This window comes from Pan paniscus, chromosome 2, assembly GCF_029289425.2.
Source record: "Pan paniscus chromosome 2, NHGRI_mPanPan1-v2.0_pri, whole genome shotgun sequence".
Classification (NCBI taxonomy): Eukaryota; Metazoa; Chordata; class Mammalia; order Primates; family Hominidae; genus Pan; species Pan paniscus.
Window position 1 is genome coordinate 116,687,872 of NC_085926.1, and position 20,242 is coordinate 116,708,113.

General features: G+C 36.3%; 1 protein-coding gene across 3 annotated transcripts in view; it reads right to left on the reverse strand.

Moving 5' to 3' along the window:
* The window catches only part of IGSF11 (immunoglobulin superfamily member 11), a 463,419-nt gene that overhangs the window by 32,935 nt on the left and 410,242 nt on the right, over positions 1–20,242 (reverse strand). Inside the window, exon 11 of one of the 3 annotated variants that reach the window (XR_008624841.1) lies at positions 19,807–19,878. The exons of the other annotated variants lie outside the window; for them this stretch is intronic. The gene's annotated coding sequence lies outside the window, so the exon portion shown is untranslated. The remainder of the gene's footprint in view (positions 1–19,806; positions 19,879–20,242) is intronic. 3 annotated transcript variants of the gene reach the window in all.

The window sequence follows — 20,242 nt, forward strand, 5'->3', positions numbered from 1 at the left end:
AAGCCTTAACCCTGATTCTGCCTTTGATGTCGACAGGCAGAGGTAACGGACATCTGGCAGGCGGGGCCATGAGAGGCCGGTCCTTTCTAGCAGAGAAGGGATGAGGTCAACGGTAATGAGCAACAGTGAGGTGGAATGCAAATTGCAAAAATTTACGAAGTTGTTTCTGCTCAGTGAGCAGATTCCAGATAAGTGGAGTGTTAATAAGGCAGGCGAGTTTTTCAGCAGTGCCAGCTGTTAGGAAGATGCTGGCATACTCTTAACCCGGTATTTATTGGATGCTGCTCATTGCTGTGACAGCACACACATACACAAGTATGTTTATTCACAACATGCATAATCACACTGTCACAACACAGATGCTCATCAGTGGCCCGTCTCACAAGCAGAGGTGTATATCGAAAACTCAAGTCCTTAAGGAAAACCTTGTGGAAGAACTCCCTTTCACTGAAAGTAATAGATACCTCCAGGCTGCCCCATAATGGACTATGACTTCTGTGAGGGAAGGGGCATAAAGAAAGGACTTGGTCTCCGTTTTACGCAGAGCAGAGCCTCATAAGGAATTCATACTGGACAAGCTGAGTAATTTGGTTGCAGTGTCCTGTAAATTTGGGAAGGTATAACCAAACAGTTATTACATGTGATTGCAGGGCTTTAAGGAGCTTTAATGGTCTCTGAGCACCCTGTGCAAATGTATCTTGTAGAATTAGTGGCAATAGAAAAACCAGGACACTCGGTGACAAACTGAGCTCCTTCGAATGCACTTGAATATGTATGTAAGCTGCTGAAGATTCTGTAATATGAAACAAAGTGGCTCTTTGCATGCACTTAAAGAACAACAGGAAAACTGGCTGAGGAGAAGACTGGAAAAGCTATAGGATTTTAAAAAATGGAAAGTGAATTTTATTCAAGAAGATCATTTATGATTAGGCAGGGAGGAGTAGATGACAACGTTTAGTGCTGACCAGGTGCCAACTACACTACACACTCATATTTGGAAACCCTCCCACCACCTCATTCTACAGAGAAGGAAACAGACCCCAGAAAGGTTAAGAGGTGCCCAAACTCATAGCAACTTAGGAAGCAACACGGCTGAAACTCAGCCATGGCTCTGGCTGAATGTCAAGCCTTGCTCCTCCGAGTGCTTGCTCCCAACTGTCTCAGGTGAAGAAGGGATTTATTGAAGAGCCAGGCTGGAATCCTGAACGTAAGTGGGCTGAGTTTGAGAAGCTAGAAATACGTTCAGACTGAACAAGAGTACCAGAAAAACGCTGCCTCAAAGATGAATTCGTGATATAAATTCTATGAGGTATGACTATAAACTGAAGTCAAGAGACTGACTTCTCGAGCTGTGTCTGATAGCCAGGCTCAATGCATTATAGCCACATGTTCGCCTGGCTGTGGTACATCATTTATGAATGCAGCCTGCATCCGAATAACCCCACACACCCCAGCAGCGGCCATTCCAGGCCTTCCATTCTCTGTTGTCCTACCTGAGAAGAACTCAACTTATCTCTTGTTCCATTCTCTCCTTTCCTTTCAACATTTCTTTGTCCTGATCTTTTCAAGTTTCATACTTCCTAGAACTATTTGACATTGGTGAAGATTGCTAAAAATTAAAAACCGAATCCCAAAAGAATGACTCTCTGTTAGCGAAATGATGAGCATAGTTGTGGGTACAGCTCCACGTGTGGGAGAAGCAGTGGATATAAATTCTAGTTTTGGCTACATTGCTGTTGTACTGTGTGGTCTTGGGCAAGTCACTCAGCCTCTCTGGGCTTTCATTTCCTCAGCTATAAAAGAAAGAGTTTGGACTAGAATTGTGTGTTTTGTAAACAGGTTCACTGCTCTCTCAGAGACATATAGAAATATGAAGGGTGGAACAATTTTGGGTCATTACGATAAGCAGGGAAAAACTGCATTGCCTCAAATGCCTATGACCCCTGTTGAGGAACACAGGTCAGGATCCTTTTTAATTCCCTCTCCGTTCTGACATTCTATCGATCCACCATGGGAAGTACTGTTGGATAGCAGTGTCTTTCTTACACTCCTCCCAATCTTATCAGGTGGCATCCAAAAGGCAAGGCTTTCTATTGTTTGCTATGGTCTAAAATCAGGACAGAATATTTAAAATCAGACTCTGGTCCAATATACATCCAGGACACAATCATCTCAGAAATCCAGAAGGTAATCCTTTTCCAGATAGCCACTGCTGCTGCTGCTTAACATTATTCTCTGCAGTCATCTCTCTGACTTCTCTGTTTCCTAGTCTCCTTTCTGTGGATCCTTTCATGTTTATTAACTGCTTTCTTCGAACATTTGCAATCATTATAAATGGCAAAAGAAAAAAAAATGTCTCCTGGGTTTTTCAGGAGAAAACAGGCAGATCCTCAAGTTTTGGTGCCTTCTAGGTCTTTGTGAGCCTACAGTGTCTGACATACAAGTGTCTCCTTACAGGAAAGAAAGAAAGAGAGCATGTGTGTGCTACAGAACAAGGCAGAGCAGATACATACTTTCCAGTCAACTCCAGGCACATTTATTCAGCAAACTTCCTCCTAGCTTCTTCACTTACTGCTGCCAGTGAAACCAAATTAATGATCTAGCCAAAATCTTACACTCTCAGAATCATAATTATGTTAATGTTTTTCTCAAAGCCATCTTTTGATTCACTGTATTTACATAAATTTTCAAGTTATTTTTTTTTCCTCACTCAGTCCTTTTAATTTACCACTCCTCCTGGTGATGATGGCATTCCTGATCATCTACATTTCTTACCAGCTGGTTCTTATTTCTTTTCTTTTCTCTGGGATTTTCCCTTCAACTACTATGTGCCCTAAACCCAGAATATGTCTACAAAATCCTTAACATCTACTCATTATCAGGAGCCCCTTGGGAGTGGGCACTGACCTCCTTAGTCTAAACCTTGCTCACAGCACCATCCTAATTTATCTAGGCCTATCTAGAAGGCTAAGGAGAGCGCTTCCCCTCAGGAATCTATGGGAAAGATTTTTCTAATGGAAGAGTGGCATTCAAACTAAATTCTAGTTTTGGCTGCACTGCTGTTGTACTGTGTGGTCTTGGGCAAGTCACTCAGCCTCTTTGGGCTCTCATTTCCTCAGCCATAAAAGAAAGAGGTTGGACTAGAATTGTGTGTTTTGTAAACAAGTTCACTGCTCTCTCAGAGACATATAGAAATATGAAGGGTGGAGCAATTTTGTGAGGGTCACAGTTGGGAAAGGGATAGAAATTGCTTGGCAATTTCTTCTGACCTGGCTTTTCCTCTCAGCATCCTGGCCAGAGAGGAAAAATAAGTAAGAAATGGCTTTCAAATATCTATCTGAGACAAGCGTACCAGGCATCATTGCCAAAGCCCAATGCATAAGATAATTCTAGCGGACCAATAAACAACTTGGACCAGCCTCCATTTGGTCCGGAAGAGAAAATAACAGGAGAAAACATGATCTAATAGCGCAGCAGCACATTTAGGGGCATATGGGACTTCATGGCCAACTTCGTAAACAATAAATATCCCAAGAGTCAGTGCACTGGACTTGGGCCCTTTAGTTAAAATTCCAAATGGGGCGGCCTAGAGGGAAAGCACTTGTGATCCTTAGAAAATTAAGAGCTTCAAGTGTTAGAGGCCACTTAGAATGATGAGGCCTTGATGAGACATCTCAGAGGTCATCTCACCAAAGAGCAGGTTTCAAGGAGAACAATATCTAAGCCATCACCATCACATAGAGTAAGTTTCTCTCACTAAATATCTTCATAAAAGATTCCTCAACTCCCCTTAACACTCATTAAGATCTTCTGAAAATCTAACAGAAAGTTCTCCCTCTAAAATTCTTTTTGTTGCCCCCCCAAATCCATTTATAAAGGACCCCTTGGTTGCTCAAAAACAACTCCATTACAGTCTGCCTAATGATAGAAATGTTCTCCTTTCCCTAAAGGGTCTTTTATTCACCAACCTGGGCTTCCATATTTCTTGGTACAAAAGATATAATGGTATTAGTGGGTATGCCCATAATCATACATACATTAGCTTGCTACAGGAATCACAGGACCAGAAAGGCAGAGGGCCACTTGGAGTAGGAGTGAGGATGGGATGAAGTTAAAGTGCCATGAAGAAAATCAAGTTTGAATTCAGAGTTAACATTCCAGTTTGGTTTAGCCAATTAAGGCGTATTTGTTTTACTGAGAAATTTTAGAAAAATCAAAGACTGACTCACCATTACCTCAAGCAATGTTAAAACTGAGCCATCACAATTGTGAACACTAAAAATGACTCATTTCTGGATTTCCTAGAACTTCATTCTATCAATTGTTTACTATGTAAAAACATAGACTTTTTAGTTGGAATAGAGATTATTTCATTTAGGGTCCTCCCCTACAGATGAATCTAACTACATTCCCAATACATGGGCCTGTAAACCTCAGCTGGAACAAGTTCAGGGATCAGGTAACTAATTCCATCCCGGAATAAATTTAGTGGTCAAAAAAAAAATCTCTGTGATCTTGAGTTCAAATGTTTTTCCTCGAAATTTCTACCATGGGCCTTGGCACTTCTGAAACAACATTAATACATACATATCCTCTGACTCCGGAGAGCCTGTCAAATTTTTAAAAAACAGATGTCACATTCCTCATAAGACACTTTTGGAAAATCGTCCCTTAGTGCTGCAGTCATTTCTCATATTTCATTATTTCAAGATTCTTCATTATTCCATTTAGCATTCTTTAGACAGGTATCTGGAACAAAATGCAGTACTCCAAGACCGTGGGCATTATATCTCAGTCAATACAATCAAACACTGTATCATTTGTGATACAGTCAATTTTCTATGCTTAGTTCATTTCTTTTTTTACTAGTACATATAAAGTTATCATAAAAAGTTAGTTGGTAATGAAAAAGTAATTTTCAGAATGAGAAACGCGAATGACCATGAATCAAACAAAATTAGATGTTCAACCTCATTACTAAGCAGGAAAATGCAAATTAAAACAAAAATGAAATATCATTTCACACTCATCAGATTGGCAAATTTTAAAAGTCTAATGATAGAAGTATTGGCAAGCATGTGGAAAAATAGGAATTCATATACCGCCAGTGGAAGTACAAATTGGTTTAACCACTTTGGAAAGAAATTTGGCAACATATAATATTGAAGATGCACACAACCTACAACCCAGAATTTATATTTCTACAAAGTTTATTACAGAAACTCACACATGCTCACAGGGAATTAGGCCCATGATGTAATTACAACATTGTAATTGCAAAAAGGGGAGACAGGAAAGAAAAGTTCTTTCAATGGCAAAGGGTTAAATGCATTGTTATACCTATGCAGAGAAATACTACGTAGCATTTAAAATGAACGGAACATGAATAAATCCTGAAAACATAATATTGAGTGAAAAAAGTTGTAGATGAATATGTATACTATAATATTTATATATTTTAAAACACATTGAACAATTTTAAGCATTACTTGCAGTCAAATGTGTGTCTATATAGGATATATATGTGTATATATCCTATTTTAGAGTAATCTTTGCCTCTAGAAAGGAGGAGGAAGATGAACAAGATCAAGAAAAAAGTATTCTAATGTCTCTGTAACATTTTATACCCATAAAAATACTGATGTAAGTATGGCAAAATATTAATATCATTGAATTTGGATGGTATGGTTGTCTGTTGTAGTCTTAACTTTTAGTTTGTTTAAAAATATTTCATATTTTCAAATAAACTATAAAACAATGCAAAATTTGGAAACTAGTTTAAAAGTGTAATAAATAAATGAATTATTACATAAAGGATAATATTGTCAACATTGTTTTATTTTGATCCAGATTTTTTTACATTTTGTTTTGAAATAACTATCGTCTTATATAAAACCTGCAAAAATAGTAGGAAGTGTTTATGTATACCCTTCACCCAGTTTTCCCTAATGTCAAAAATTTACATAACCTTAGTGCAATTATCAAAATCAGGAAGTTAACATTGGTACAATATCATCAATACAACTATAGACCTTATTTGAATTTATCCAGTTTTTTCTCTACTGCCCTTATACTATTCCAGGATGCTACACTTCATTTAGTTATTGTATCTCCTTAGTCTCATCCAATCTGTGACAGTTCTTCAATCTTTATCTTTCTTGGCCTTATGCTTTTCATCAGAAGGCTTCTCAATTTGGATTCTCTAGCCTTTTCTAATGATTAGATTGAAATTATGCCTTTTTTGATGATAATACCACAGAAATGATGCTGGATCCTGCTCGGTGCATCATTTCAGGGGATACATCATATTAATAGTCTTATTACTGGTAATGGCAACCTTGATCACTTAGGTTAAGGTGATACCTGTTTTCCCTGTAAAATTACTATCCCCAACTTTGTAATTGATAAATATCTTGGATAAGATACTTTAAGACTACTAACATTGTGTTTCCTCTCAAACCTCACCCACTGATGGTGGCAACTATCAGTAGATTTCGTCTGCAACAATTATTACTGTGATATGTGCCTAATGGTCATTTAATTTTAAAACTTCCTCATTCCTTCTATATTTATTAATTGGAATTCCTCTGTAAGGAAGGGCTTCCACTTATGTCACATTTATTTATGTATTGAATTATAGGTTTATATCAATATGATTCCATATTTATTTTATTCTATGAGTTATAATCCCATACTATCATTATTTATTTTATCAGCCAAATTTTTTCAGCTTTGGACAGTGGGAGTTCCTTGAGATTGGCGCCTGTGTTCTTTGGACATGCTTTCCATCACTTTTCAAACAGTTCTGGTACTACAACGCTCATCTTCTATTTTCCCTGACCCTTCCCTGGAATTAAATGCTCATTTGCTGAACTCTGGTTTCTTTTATTGAAAAATGGCATTTAGAAAACTAGCATCATAGTGTTGGTTGTCCTGTGCCTATGAAAGTTTGCAGTGGGTAGAGAGCAGATTAATCTTAGACCCTCTCAGCAGACAGAGCTTAGAAATGCATGAATGTACAATAACTTGTGCATACACACCTATGAATATTTATTTTTATATCTGTCCCCATATATATTAAGCATACTGTATGTGTGAGCTACATACTCTAATGTGACACCATAATGTCCATTCTGTCCTAGCTTCAGGCCCTTGCCCGTTCCTTATTTGTTACTTCTTTCTCCAACAGTAAGATGATACTGGCACTCATTAACTACAATATAGTCACTAATTTGTTCAGTCTTAGGACACATATAAAATAGTTACAAAATTGCTAAAACATATCTCCTCCTCCACATGAAAAACAGATTTACTAACTAGAGTATAGTATCTGTGTACGATTTTTTTGTCTTTAGCCTTATAGTATCCAGTCAAAATACTACTTTCCAAAGTTACTTATTTTCCTTCCCATCCCATGCACTGTGGTTATATTATTTGTTTGTAATACAGCTAAGTTCATTTGTCGATGTATTTATTTTGTAATTTTCCCACATCCTGGTTGATTTTAATTATTTGTGGGGAGGGTGAGTGGAAATGTGAAATATTACCATGGTATGTCAAAGCTAAACAAAAAGGTATATTCAGGAAAGTGCTTTATCCTCTTTATCCCTACTGTCTCATTTCCATTAGTCCTTTCTTTATAATCCTTTTCCAATCCACTCCCTGTAGGTAACTATTAATAATTTCTACCTCCACTTTCCTATGGTTTTGTTTGTTTTAGAGTGTGTAGGGGTGCGTGTATGTGTGTGTGTGCACAAATGCACAGGTATGAGTATTTTGTTAAGTCGTCTTCTTCCTAATATTAAAAGTAGTAAACTGGCTGGTTTTTGTGTTTTTGTTTCTTGTGTGTATTTGTTTTGTTTTGTTTTGTTTGGATGTTATCGTTACTTTGGGGTTTTCTTCACTTTGCTGAGTTCAACTAACCATATGTTCTACAAAAATCAATTTATAGATAATTTCCCTTTTTTAAACAGCTATATAGTGCTTCATTGTATGGATATTGGTGGGGATATTTGCATTTCTTCACATCTTTTGAGCAAGACACTGACTGCCCTTTGTTCCAGACTATCTTTTCAGTCATATTTGTATAGCCAACAGTCTTGAAATATAGAGATACCATCTTCCTCAGAACAAAGGGCAGGCATGTTTACTGTCTAATATCAAAGATACGCACTCTCTAATCTCAGAATTCCTCAATCGTACAGGAAGTCAATCAGTGTACAGACAGATTATATGAAGGTGTATCTGCCACTATTTGCTTTACCCTGTGGGAATTGGGGCTGATAAAACTGGTGCCAAAAATGGCATACTTTGGCTACATTTACTCTAGGTAATAAACTTTCCTTCATCTCTGACCTAGGAGTCTCATGCCTTCTGTTAGATTCTACAAAACTGTGGCAGTGTTTTGACTTGCAGATAGGGTAAAATTTCAGACACTTCACAGTTCTTGACAGATGTGTCATAATTTATTTAACCACTATCCTATATATGGGCATTTAGGTACCACAGTTCCACAGTTTAATGGCTGCTGATAGAGGACATGAGACCCATAGATTAGAGACAAAGGACTTTATTATGTGTGTATATATATGTGTGTGTGTGTGTGTGTGTGGATATATATACATACATATCCAAGAATAATAAATCACTATTGTTTTAATTTGCATTTCTCTATTAATGAGTTTGAACATATTTATATGATTAGGAGATATATATACTTTTTGGTGAATTATCTGTTTATGCATTTTCCCATTTTTCTATTTTTTCCCCTTTGTCAAGTTTTAAAAGATCTTCATATACTGGGAATATTAACTTATGTCCGTGGTATGTGTTGTAAATGTTTTTACCCAATCAGTTGTCTTTTAACTTTGATTGTTTAAATTTTTCTCATTTCTAATTTTGGTGGGTACATAGTAGACGTGTATTTATGAGATACATGAGATGTTTTGGTACAGGCATGCAATGTGTCTTTTAGCTTTGTTTTTAGTGTTCTGACATGCATTTTTACATTTTTATGTAGACAAATTGATCAGTCTTATTTTCTTGCCGCTGAATTTTGAGAGATAGTTAGAAATCCCTTTTGCACACCAAGATCATAAAGGAATTTGTCTATATTTTCTTCTAATACTTGCATGGTTTTTTTTGTGTGTTTAGATTCTGTTTTAGTCAGAGTTCTCCAGAGAGGCAGAACTAATAGGATATATTTAGAGAAAGAGATATATATGACAAGGGATTTATTAGGGAAATTGGCTCATTTGATTATGGAGGCTGAGAAGTCCATAACATGTCACCTGCAAGCTGGAGAACCAGGGAAGCCAGCAGTGTGGCTCAGTCCATGTTCAAAGGCATTGGAACCAGAGAAGCCACTGGTGTAATTCTGAGTCTGAGGCCAAAGGCCGGAGAATCCTTGTGCAAGTCCCAGAGTCCATAAGTCAGAGAATGTGGAGTTGACCTGTAAAAAGGGCAGGAGGAGCGGGCATCCTGGCTCTGGAAGAGAGAGCGAGAATTAGCCCTTTCTCCTCCTTGTTTTTCCATCTGGGTCCACAGCTGATTGGATGGTTACTGTCCACACTGAGGCTAGATTTTCCCCCATTCAGTCCACTGGCACAAATGCCAATCTCCTTCAGAAATACCCTCACAGACACACATCTAGAGCAGACCAATCTTTCTGTCAAATGCCAAAACACCTGGGTTTCCTGTCCAGCAGGAGAGGGATGCGTTCAGTGCCTACTGAAGCATTGAGAATAATCAGTGCTTTACCAGCTATCTAAATATCCTTTAATCTAGTCAAGTTGACACCCAAAACTGATCATCACAAATCCCTAATCCATTTGGAGTTTGTTCTTATGTACATTGTGAGGTATGGGCCTAATTTTATCTTTTTCACAGTGGCTACAGGTAGTCCCAGCATCAATTATTTAAAAGTTCATCTTTGCCCCAGTAATTTGAGATAACATCTTTATCATATTCTAAATTTCCTTGTGTATATGGGACAGATCCTTTACTTTCTATTTTATTACACTAATCTATTTTTTCTATTCATACACTAATACTATGTCTTCCAGTTTTTCCAATGCAATTGTTAAACATGATTGAGATCATAAGGTATAAGCAATTTTGTATACTGCTTTTTCACTTCACATTATAGCTGAAATATTCGGTAACATATTGAAATCATTTTAAGAAGTTGCATAATGTTCTGCGTTATTATTATAATTTACTTTAACATTCCTCATTTTTGGACATTTGGATTACTTCAATTTTTTCTATTATAAATCATACAGTAATAAAGAGATACTTGCTTTTTTATTAAACTTTTTATTTTGTGATAATTGTAGATTCACAGACAGTTATAAGGAATAATACAAGGAGATTTTGTGTGCCTTTTGCCCAGTGTCCCCAGATATAATATCTTGCAGAACTGCAGTACAGTATCACAACCAGGATATTGATATAATCAAGATACTGTACATTTCCATCACCACAAGGATCCCTCATGTTTTCTTTTTATAGCCACACACATTTCCTTTCCACTTCCACCCTCACCCCATATATACCCTCCTTAATCCCTGGAAATCACTAATCTGTTTTCCATTTATATAATGCCATCACTTTAAGAATAAATTATACAGTATGTAACATTTTCTGATTGGCTTTTTTCCACATAGCATAATTATCTGGAGATTCATCTAAATGTCATATACATCAATAGTTTGTACTTTTATGTTGCTGAGCAGTATTCCATGAAATAGATTTACTATAGTTAATTTAATCATGTATCACTGAAGTACATTTAGATTGTTTCCAGTTTGGAGCTATTTCAAATAAAGCTGATATGAACATTCAGGCACAGGAATTTTTGTCAGCATAAGTTTTCATTAATCTTAGAAGTATGCCCAAGAGTACAACTGCTAAGTTATAAGGTAGTTTCTGTTTTTTAAGAAATCATGAAGTGTTTCCTCCCATTTTATTTCCTGGAAGAGATTGTGTAGATATTATAGAATTGGTGTTATTTCAGAATTGGCGTAGATTGCTCCAGTGAAATAATATGGGTCTGGAGATTTCTTTATTTTGAGTCTTTAAATTATGCATTTAATTTCTTTAAGAGTTTCAGGGCTATTAAAATTACCTATTTCATATTAGGTGAATTGTTTTAGTTTGTACTTCTCAAGGAATTGGTCCATTTTCATCTAAGTTGTCAAATTTATTTGAAAAATTGTTCATAGTATTCCTTTATTACCCTTTTGATGTCTGCAGAGTCTCTAGTGATATTCATTCCTTATATTGGTAATTTGTGTCTTTTCTCTTTTTTCGGTATTTCTAGAAGTTTGTCAATTTTATAGATTTTTAAATAGCTTTTGTTTCATTTATTTTCTTTATTGTTTTTCTGTTTTAATCTTCATTGATTTCTGCTTTTACATTTATTATTTCTCTCCTTCTGCTTAATTTGGGTTTATTTCGCTCTTCTTTATCTAGGTTATTGAAGTGGAAGCTTAGCTTGATTTGAGATGTTTCTTCTTTTCTAATCTAAGCATTTAGAGATGTAAATTTACCTCTCGGCACTGCTTCAGCTCTCTTATATATTTTGATGTGCTCTATTTTCACCTTCATGAAGTTCATTTTTTTAATTGCCATGAGATTTGCTCTTTGACAAATGAGAGTATTTTGTCTAGTCTCCAAGTGTTTAAAAAATTTTATTATTTTTATGTTATTTATATCTACCTGGATTCCATTATGATCACAGAACACACTCTGTGTGGTTTTAATTCTTTAAAATATATTAAAGTTTGTTTTGTGGTCCAGGATAATTGTATATTGCTATATGTTCCATAGGCATTTGAAAATAATGTTTATTCTACTTTCATAGGTTAAAGTATTCTATAAATGCCAATTATATCCTAATGATTGATGGTATTATTGAGTTCTATATCTTTGCTGATTTTCTGTCTACTTGTTCTCTCGATTGTTGAGAGAAGGGTCTGAAAGTCTCCAACTATAATTGTCAATTTGTCTATTTATCTTTCCAGTTCTCCTCGTTTGTGTTTCACATATTCTTCAGTTATATTATTTGGTGCACACACATCAAGGATTGCCTAGTCTTCTTGGTAGATGGACCTTTTTATCATTACATAACAATTGTTTGATGTTAATATAGTCAATTAATTTAGTCCTGTATTGAAGTTTGTATGATATGTATTTTTCATCCTTTGACTTTTGATCCACCTATATGATTATATTTCAAGTGGTACTTGTATAGACAGCATGTGGTTTCTTAATCCACTCAACCAATCTCTGTCTTTTAATTGATATATTTAGACAATTTACATTTAATGTGATGATTCATATGTCAAGACTTAAGTTTTCCATTTTTGTGTATGTGTTTTGTTTTTTCTATTTTTCATTTCTTTCTGTTTTCTTTTTCCTGTCTTTCTGTGGGTTACTCAAACATTTTTTAGAATTCCATTTGATTTATATATAGTGTTTGTGGGTATATCTCTTTTTATAGCTTTGTTAGTGGTATGACATTTTATATATATATATATATATATACACATACACATACACATATATATACACACACACACACATATAAAAAAATCACAGTCTACTGGTGCTGACAATTTATCAGTTCAAATGAAGTTTAGGAATCTTACCTCTCATAATGTCCCTTTACTCTCCCTATTTATAGTATAATTGATTTAAATACTTTCTCCCTATATATTTAGGATTATATCAATGTTATAATTTTTGCTTCAATTGTCAACCATAATCCAGAAAACCCAAAAGGAGAAAGTTTATTATATTTGCCCATATTTTTCCTCTTTCCATTGTTCTTTCTTCATTTCCGACATTCAAAGATGCCTTCTTTAATCATTTGCTTTCTTTTTAGAGAGGTTCTCTTAGCTATTCTTATAAACTAGGTATTTTGGTAATGAATTCTCTATTTTCTTTATTTGAAAATGTCTTGATTCCCCCTTCATTCTTGCAGAATATATTCATTGAATATAGAATTCTGAGATGACAAGTCTCTTCTACCAGTGCTTGAAAAAAATATAATGCCACTTCCTCTGGCCTTCATGTTTTCCAGTAGGAAATCTGGTGTCTTTCAAATAGTTTTTTCCCCCATAAGTAAAGTGTCATTTTTCTCTAACTGTTTTCAAGATTTTTCCTTTGTTTCCATTTTCAGAAATTTGACTATGATGTGTATTGGTGTAGACTTCTTTGGGTTTATCCTATTTTAGAGTCACTCTGCTTCTTGAATCTATAGGTTAGTCTTTTACCAAATTTAGGAAATTTCAGTCATTATTTCTCTGAGAATGTTTCCAGTCCCAACCTTTTTTCTCTCTTTCCATGATCCTAAACATACAAATATTAGAAATTTCATTGTAACCTGGCAGGTCTTTTAGGCACTGTTCATTTTTTAAGATATTTTCACACTGTTGGTGAGATTAACTTATTTATAGTGTTCTATCGTCAAATTCACTGATTCCTTCCTTTGTAGCCTCCGTTCTTCTGTGGAGCCTGTCCATTGAGATTTTTGTTTCAGTTATTGTATTTTCCATTCCTAAATTTTTCATTTAGTTCTTCTTAGTATTTTCTATTTCTTTGCTTTAACTCTATTTCGTTGTTGATACTTCGTATTTTTTCATTTGTTTTAAGTTTATTCTAATTATTTTTGAAGCATTTTTACTATGGCCACTTTAAAGTCTTTGTCAAACAACTCTAACATCTCTGTCATCTTCGCAGTAGTATCTATTCATCATCTTTTCATTAAGTTCAGATTTTCCTAGTTCTTGGTATGATAATTGATTATTATGTTGAAGCTTGGTGTATCGTGTAACTTGTATTATGAAACTTTGGATCTTACATAAAACTTCTCTTTTAGCTAGCTTTCTTTGGCACTGCTGTGGCAGGGGAAGGGATAGATTTCACCTTGTTACTGCCAGGTTAGAAGTCTAGGTACCCCACTCAGCCTTTAGTGACCCTTAGGTGGATGGGTTCCTCATTACCTCTGGGCAGAACTGAGAGTTCTGTTTTCCCACTAGGCCTTTCTTGATATGACCCTGGCTGGGAGTGATAAAAGTCCTTGTTAATGCTCCCCATGTAGACTCCACTGACACCACAGGGGGGTGACCTTGTTAGCAGTGGGCAATTATAACAGTCCTAATCTCTATGATACCACCCTAGTTGGAAATGGGAAGGGTGCTTCGTTAGTGTCAAGTGGAAGTGGAACTCCTGAATCTACATGTGGTCTCCACTGACATCACAGGTTGGGCAAGGGGAGTTGGTTACCAACCCAGATTCTTACTTCATTTTCTCTGTATTCGCCCTGGTAGGGGGTGACAGGAGAAGGTGGACTGCCTTCCTGACGAGGGGTGGATGTTTAGGCTTCCCATTTGGCCTTCGCTGGCATGGGTGGGGTTGGGACCACAGTTTTTTCTGTGGTGTTTGGCTTGAGTGAAACTGTACCTAAAAATTTTCTGTCTTGGTAGGTTGACCCTTTTTTAGTCCTTTAGCTTATGAGAGTAGGCTTTCGTTAGGATTTTTTGGTCTGTGCCTTTTGGTCTTTCTAGTTACTGGTGTCTTCAGTTCCAAGTCTGAGATATGTAGAGCAAAAGCAGAACCCACAGAACACATCACCATGACATTCCTGGAGTCCAGAGGTCCCTAGAAAGTCTGCGTTCTTCATTTACCTATAATAGTCTACTTGGTTTTATATATAATGTCCATGATTTTTCATTGTACTTAGCAAGATGAATAGGAAAAAATGTATCTACTCCATCTTCCCAAAACCGTAATCTTTTGTTTTTAAAATTTACTATTTCTGTAGGATAAAGCACATAAAATGCAATTATTGGAGCAAAGTATAAAATCATCTCAAAGGATCTTAGTACATATTTTCAAATTGGTTTTCAGAAATGTGTATCAATTATTATTAGGTTTATATGTCATATGGAATGTTTTTTATTATACCATGTTCTCTCTAGTATTATGTATTACTGTTTGTTAAGTCTTCCCTAATTTGATAGGCAAATGTAGAACTTCATATTTGTTTTAAGGTATAATTTTGTGGTAATTAGTAATAGTTAACATTTGGTTTATTCAAATTTTAATAGCCACTACTAACTTTACTCTCATGATTTTTTAGTCATACTTTTTTACCCTTTTTTTATATTTCTCTTATCGTTTATCTTTTATTATTTATATATTTAAATATTACCTTTTATGTATATATTTGTTGCAATTGGTAGCAAACCTTTATTTCTCTATATTATGTATTTTGGTGTACATACATTTTAACATTTTTATCTAGTTAAATCTACTGATATTTTTGTATATGATTATTTTTGACAACTGTAAGGTTAGCAAATGTTTTCCAATGCAGAAATTCAATAAATATTTCCTCTGTTTCAAGTTTCTTTTTTGTTTATCACATGTACAATTATTAATTTGTCTCATATTTATTTTGGTGCAAGACATGAGATGATATACAAAGGATGATTTCTATGTTTTACATGTGGCTCCCTAATTGTTCTAAACCCATTTACTACTTTTCTTCAAAACATTTTCTAGAAATTCTCATGTGATCTCAGCTAAAGACCTATCATAGGACATTGAATTCTCAGTTGACATGCAATATCCTCAAATATTGGGGCTGAAAGAGAAGTCAACATCATTTGACTGATGACCAGAGAACACGGAGGTAATGTGGTTTCTTCATATTTTGAGGGAATGAAACAATTAAAATGACAAATGAGTCCTCCAGGGTCCAATCAATATTAACAGCAAGCACATACTGCAGAAATTCTTCTTAGAGGACCCTGAGGAAACCCTTATCACCTAATCAAGCGGAGGGGCCTAACGTTCTGGGGGAATTTCATGCATCTGGTGGGATCCAATATAGGTCCAAACTGATGAAAATGTCAAAACAATCTTGTGATAAAATATAGAAAAGGATGGCTTTGGCCAGGCACAGTGGCTCACGCCTGTAATCCCAGCACTTTGGGAGGCTGAGGCGGGTGGATCACCTGAGGTGTGGAGTTCGAGACCAGCCTGACCAACATGGAGAAACCCCGTCTCTATAAAAAATACAAAATTAGCCAGGCGTGGTGGCGCAAGCCGGTAATCCCAGCTACCAGGGAGGCTGAGGCAGGAGAATCACTTGAACCCAGGAGGCAGAGGTTGCGGTAAGCCAAGATCGCACCATTGCACTCCAGCCTGGGCAACAAGAGTGAAACTCTGTCTCAAAAAAAACAAGAAAAGAAAAAGAAAAGGATGGCTTCAAGTTCATAGCCCACCACCACCAAGAACATGACCTATTTGAGGCTATGTCAGTTTGCTGCAAAATTCATTTTACATAGTAAAATTTAAGCTATTTGAAGCCTGCACCATCAGATTTCCATTATGTGAACAAGATGGTGAAATTTATCTGCTTCATGCTAGATGACTTAAGCCACCAGGGTCAGGAACTAAGATGCATTTTAAATGACATAAGCCATGCTATAGAAAAAGTCAGCCGTTTCTCGAAATAAAAAGAAATGTAGAGTCCATAACCATGTGATTTCCACATGCAGACAATTCCTTCATCTTGTCTCTCTTTCTCTGGGTTCTCTATGCCTACTATGTATCAGTTATGCCCCTTCGGTCCTTGCCTTCCTTCTTTCAGACCACCCTTCCAGAACTGGCATCCCTTCTCCCTGGTAACAATTCAGACTTCCTTCTCTCCTGCCTTGTTGGCCAACATACTAACTCTAGTCTCAAGATGCTCCTTACTAGCTTCTTGAAACTGGCATTTTTGATAACTCATATAAGCAGATACCTTGAGATAAAACTTAACATGTTGGTATTCACAAATTTCCCCTTTACCTACTTAGCTTTTTCTCCCAGCCTCACTCTCTGAACAGAAAGAGCCAAAGCTGCTTAGAAGGGTTATCACAAGAAAATCAATCAGGATAATAATTATAATTACCAGAGGAGTTGTATGCATAAAAGGGAGAGAGGGAGAACTAAATAAACAAGGTAGCATATGAGGATAGGCAAGATAGAGGGTCTGGAACATAAAAGAGTAAGAGACGCCGGGCGCGGCAGCTCACGCCTGTAATCCCAGCACTTCGGAAGGCCGAGGCAGGTGGATAACGAGGTCAGGAGTTCAAGACTAGCCTGGGCAACATAGTGAAACCCCATCTCTACTAAAAATAGAAAAAATTAGCCGAGCCGGGCGTGGTGGCAGGCGCCTGTAATCCTAGCTACTCGGGAGGCTGAGGCAGGAGAATCTCCTGAACCCGGGAGGCAGAGGTTGCAGTGAGCCAAGATTGCGCCACTGCACACCAGCCCCTGTGACAGTGTGAGACTCTGTCTCAAAAAAAAAAAGAAAAAAGAGTAGGAGACTGAGTTTGGAGGGTTAGAAAATAGTATAGAACAAAACATTTAATAGAATTTTCCAAGATCATTCTTAGTGTGTAAGAGAGATATTGAATAAATATCAAAATGTACCTCTAGGTCTTGAGATTAAAAATGCAAAACTATTCTAGGACCAGAGCTGCACTACTAGCAACACATTTATAAATATTTCATATTAAACCAATCATTCCTCTACAGTTTGGGTGTCTTGTGGAGGAGAAGGGAGATGGTGAGATGGTATCTCTTCTAACAGAGTATCAGAGAGGCCTACATGCCACTCCTATTAAACCAATAATACCTTGAAGCCAAGGAATTTGTCTGATTCATAATTAAATTGCCAGTCCCTAGTACAGAATCTCAATCCCTGGTACATAGTGGGCGTTTTATAAATGTTAGTGAATATATGACATACAAACTTCATGTGCTAGTTCCAGGCTAAATTTATCTGAATGGTTTCTGAAAATCAGATCAGTCCGTTCTTTCTGGATGATAACATCTCAACACTACCAAGATAGTCTTTCTGTGGGAAACCCACAACATAGGGTTTCAAACATAGGGTTACAAACGCTACAATTCAACCACTGAAGTTCAAATTAGACTAGACCATCATGATCATCCCTGATTCCCAAAGAAGAGATGAAAGTGGATCAGCAGGTAGGAGCCAATGTAGAGATTTCATAATAAAACACGTTAAGACTTTTAAATAACAGATTTATAATAATTCTAACAAAACAGGCTTCAGAATTGACTAGGAATCTTTGCAGTATCAAAGATTAGATAGACCAAAGTCTGGCCTGTGGGGGTGGAACTGAATATGGTCAAAAGGCTTAAGGATAAAGACAGGGTTAACTAATGCAGCTTATATTCCTGTAAATGAGACATATTTTTAAACATACCCTAAAGGAAAGTTTGTGTGTATTGGCTTAAGATAATTTTTCAGTTCACTGTAGATATAATAATGAATAAAACACTGTTCTTTGCTAAGAGGAGTTAGAACATTATTTACACATAATTCAGTAAATAAAGGCTGCAAAAAATTGGTGCTAGATAGTTAAGTCCCCTCACCTATACAAAAGGCCTTTATTCTTTATATCTCCTTTTTCTAGGGTAAGAGTTGTTTTGCTGAACCATTATAGGCAAGCTAAAAAGGGAGGAGAGGGAAAGTGAAAAGAAAGGAGGAGGGGAGGCAAAAGAGGGGAGAAGGGAAGGGAGGGAAAGAAAGAACAAGGAGAGGAGGAAGGAGAGGAGAAAGGATAAGAGGCATCTATTTCTGGAAATATTGTAAGTTAAATACCCTGAATAACTGCTACTGATAGAAGCAACTAAAACAATGGATAACAAAATGTATAGAAATGCATTTTTAGAGACACTGCGAACTGGCACAAAAGGATCCACAGTTTCCAAAAGTTGAAATGAAACCCAAATCATGGGGAAAAAAATAAGCACCACAACTAGATTTTCCTTAATGGCTTCATTTGAACCCTAAAGACTCTATGTTTCTGTGTATCAGCAATATGAGTTCTGGGTGTAGGGAACAGAGGATAAAATCCCAAGCCCTTGAAGGCTCCCCTCAGAGAGAGGATGAATGAGAAATAACCCCTGCTACACAGAAGGGGATAACAAGAATTACAAATCCTCAAAATTTTGGCACTAGATAGAGGTGAAGAAACATTACCTGATAATTTGCAACAACAAGCCAGTCCTCATGGTGTTTTGGTCCATATTCATGTTATCTGAAAAACCTTACTCAGATAATATGATCTAAAGTGATCCCAGATTGGTAGACACTTCAGGTCCTTGGGTGGATAACTATAATCCTACCTGGAAGAACGCAATTTCAACCCAAGCCTAAAAGAATTCTTATAGAAAAATTCCCAACATAAATAAAAAGTTCACAACAGAGGAAAAAAACAAAAGAATAAAAAGGCTCCTTGACTTAGGACTAGAGGAAATACACAAGGATCTGCCCACAAACACAGTAACAAACACTTCAGATATCATTTAAATGTGGAACATAAATTACTTACATTTTATTAAGTCCTTAGAAATAGAAGATAAACTTGAAAACAAGAAGGAAAACAAGAGACTGAAAAACAACCACTAGATGAAAAATCCTCTAAGTAAGGGTAAATTAAACAGTGGATTGGAAACTGCCAGAGAGAGAATAACTTTATGACTTCCACATAAGAAGGTTTTCTTACACAGAACTCTAAAATACAAACCATAAAGAATAAAATAATTTGATTCTGTATCGCCTCCATATAGTATTTCCTATAGGCCAAGCATCATTCTCATGACTTTACATGCACATATGTAATTCTCCCTGTAAACCATTAAAGTTGACATCATTATTATCCTCATTTTGCAGATGACAAAACTGAAGGGATGGGACCTAAATTAACTTACCCAAAGTCACACAGCTAACAAATGCAGGTTCTGAGATTTAAGTCCAGGCAGTCTGGCTCCGACATCTGTGCCCTGGAGTAAAGATTTATAAATCTGAATACATTAAAATTTTAAAAAACTTTTCATCAAAAGACACCTTAAAGAAAGCTACAAGATAAACACTAACTGGGAAAAGTTATTTCCAACATATTTAACCACCAAAGTGTTCATGCCCAGATTCTATACTAAACTCCTCAAGCCAATGCTGGCATTGAGCCATTTATGTTCTGCTGGTCATTTTCCAAATAATAACCTAACCACATGGATATCACCGCAAATTAGTTTCCACAACTCCACTCACTCAAGTTTAATTTTTCTCACAATCAGTTTACCTGGGATTGGGTTATGTTATTGTACATCCTGTCCATTACAAATATCCTTTGTCTTTGAAAACCAC